Genomic DNA, 3,543 nt, shown 5'->3' with positions numbered 1-3,543 from the left:
TGTGCTGGCCTTGTTTATAAGTGGTTCCAAAATTCTCAACATCGTCAAAAGTAGTCTCTATAGTAATAGTAATAGAGTTCCAGAAGAGGAATGCTAAGCAATACCATGGTAGAAGTGAATCTAAGTGACAGTTTAAATAGCTGTTTTCTAAAAGCAGTGACTGCTGGTCATTCAGAAACTGAAGCTTTTCCATGGCGTAAGTATACACAGACAGACAACAGACAAACTTGTACAAAAAAGGGATGGGGAAAAACAGCAGAGAGAATGCAGCTTTTGTCTTACACTTCCTTTCTTTGCAGCGTGATGTCTGAGAGACTGCAGGCCACACGCAGTCTTGTCAGCCAGTGCAAGGCCTGACAAGTTCTACTGGGGTCAAGTTATTTAATACATTGCATTTAGCTTAGTCAGTATCAAAAGTTGAATTCTTAACTGCTTAAGCCAGGTTTCTGTCAATCAAAACTGTAAAGTGCTTTTAATATCTGTATGGTGTTGTGGGGGGCTGTCATGCTAGAAGGGATCTTTTCTCATTTGCTAGTACAGCTAGCTGGTTGGCTGCTTTTTTTTTCCCCTCTTAAAAACTGCTTTGGTTATGTACAGCACAAAAATATAGACTTGGCTGAAGTTATCTCACTTGGATAATGTTTAAGATGTAGTTTTCTTGTTTAAATATGTGATGCAAGTTAACACGTTTAGCTAACAGCAGCCTTTAAAAGCATAAATAAGAGAAGAAAAATAATCCTGTTTCTAATATTTTCTCCTGAATATTTTTCTCACCTGACAATCCTGTATCCAGGCTTCTACTAAGCAGCTGGCTACAGTTCATATGCAAAAATAAACAGTAAGATCTCTTTAACACAGACTTGGAATAATGTAAATTTATTGTTTGGTGTCTGCTATTTTTAGGTTGTCCTTTCAGATGTGTATAAGCTGCTTTGAAGAGTGTCAAATATATTTGTGTAAAGGGTAGAGTGTGCTTTGGAGTGTATAAGAAGGGTAAACACAAGGAATGTGCTAGAATAGAGAGAGGGATACATTTACATGTTTGTATAGGGAAACAAAATGCAAACCATGTCATTTGCATGCATGCAATATGAAGGAATAATATTTTTCGTGGATAGAGACTTTCATAGCTTTTAAGGTGAAAGTCTTGTAACAGAAGTGTTCGTTCAAGTTGTTCCAGTACAAAGCTTTCACATGCTCTTCAGGTTTTCCCAGTAGCATTCATCACTGTTTTCTCCTATTAATCAAAAATGCACCTTTGCAACAAGTTTCTTCTAGCCTTGGTGTGGCTGAAATTGTTAACAAAGTGAGGGTTGTTTTGTGTAACTGATAGCAATGTAGTATTGCAGGTGACCTTGATGCATGTCCATTGCAATTAATCTGATCTGAACAATACTGACTGTATGCACACTTATGTATAAACAAAAAAGGCAAACTACATTCATTAGACTTCATAAGTTTTCAACTTTGAATAAAAACTGTGGAGCTCTATATGAATTTCAGCATGGATGAAAATGTAGGGGAGTCCTCCAAATCCAAGCAGGTAAGTTCAGAGCTGCCAGCTGTAATCTACTTTTGTAAGATGATGCCAGCTTGGCAAACCCTTTATGCTGTGGCTCATCAAACACTTAAGGGTGTACTTTGTACTTGCAGAAAAAGCAGAATGTGGAAAGGTCTGGGCAGCACTGAACAGTTGTTTACTTTGGAGACTTTTATTATGTATGACTATATGTTGTATAATGTTTCCTTTGTCTTATTCCTCATTAGTTTCCAATTAACTTGCAGATGTATATAAAGCTTATCATTTTCTACCAATTACTTGGAATGTTTATGGACAGCTATGTTTTATAGCTCAATGAGAGAATCTGTTTATAAAAATAAAACAATCTAAGAGATTACGTGAAAGAAGACAATGTTTCCAGAATATCAGCCAAAGAAAGCTCTACTGCAAGTCGTAAGCGAACTGAATTACCTCCTGATTTGAAATCTAATAAAATGTTATGACATAATCTGTAGTTTATACTATAAATTAAACCCCCACAAATAGCAAAAATAATAAGCTAGTGACATCCTAGGCTCCAAATCTAATTAACAGTAGAATAGCAGGGACCTGGGGAAAAAAAAAAAAAGCATGCCTTTATGACATTGTGACCATCTTTTCTCCAATTCAGAGAAGGAAGTTAAGGAGGAAAAGCAGAACATTATTTGAGCATGTTGCTATACATTGCTGAAGATTTTAACAACTAGTCCTGATGTACTGGGTATAAAGTATTACCAAGTTTCACTACAAAACTAAGAGTTGTACTAAATATTTATATGAGTTCACGTTGTTTTGGCATGGAACAAAAACAGTGTTGGAACAAAAACAAAAGGTGAAACATGATCGGAGATGCTTAAACGAACTAATTGAAAAAGGAATTATCATGGACAAGAGCAGCTGGTGTCGAGACTTGGTACAAATACTGCAGATGTGCTTTTGCAGACTTCCTTACAGCACTGAATGTCATCATCCATTTAGTGCTGTTAATTTTAACATATACATCACTCGTTTGCTATTGCTTTTATTGCCAGCAACAGAGCAACCCTCTTAATCCAGATATTTTTAGTCATTTTTATACATTTTTGGCAATTACAAAGTAAAACAATGTTCATGATAACATTCATGATACAAAGAACCTGTGGGCGTGTGAGTTACAATGTGTATCAGAGCTTGTAGTTGTGTGGTAACATGAATTTACACATTAATGTTTTATTACCATATTTCTATTCATCTCTTACCTGTTAGCTAATCAGCCCTGATTAGGACTTGCTCTAACATAACCAGTATTCTTTGAAAGTTTTTCTCTGTTAATAGGACTGCTTTTATACTTGAAAACATGGTATCTCCTCCCCCTGACCTACACATCTGAAGTCCAATAGCCTAAAAAGAAAAGAATTCATATACACAAAAAATTGTTTATTAATTATACATAAACTAAACTGTAGGACCCTAACCCTTGGCATGTTTCTGCTGGTAACAGGGACAACCCCATCTCCTGCTTCATTGTTGCAGCCCCCTTGACCTGATGTGTCACAGAAATGTTTTATGAATTCTTATGAACTTTTAGATTATAGAAAACTACGGGGGGGGGGAGATGAATGACTACAGAGTGCTGTTACAACTATGCTTGCCTAAGGTCATCAGAAAAGCGGCACTTCACATTAATTAGACAAATTTGTAAACTGAAACTGAAAAATATTTCAAGTCATGTGGAGTTAAAAAAAAAAAAAAAAAAAAAGCTTTTGTTAGCCTGTGCGTAGGGGGACCCTTAAAACCACCGAGCTGACCTGAACGTATGTCTTTATTCACTAAAAAGCCCGTGTTTCCTGTAGCTGGAGGCCAGCGCGGGTTTCCACCAGCCCTGCAGCGCTCCCTCCTTTAGCCCCGCGGTCGGGACCCGGCCTGGAGCCGTCGCTGTGCCGAGCCGCGGGGGCACCCAGCTCGCCTCTCCGCGTCCCCCGAGCCCGGCCGGGCCCGGCCCCCGCGGCAGGAGGCGGGCGGGC

The sequence above is a fragment of the Cygnus atratus genome, chromosome 16 (genome assembly GCF_013377495.2).
Source record: "Cygnus atratus isolate AKBS03 ecotype Queensland, Australia chromosome 16, CAtr_DNAZoo_HiC_assembly, whole genome shotgun sequence".
Lineage (NCBI taxonomy): Eukaryota > Metazoa > Chordata > Aves > Anseriformes > Anatidae > Cygnus > Cygnus atratus.
Note: the sequence above shows the minus strand (reverse complement) of the source record.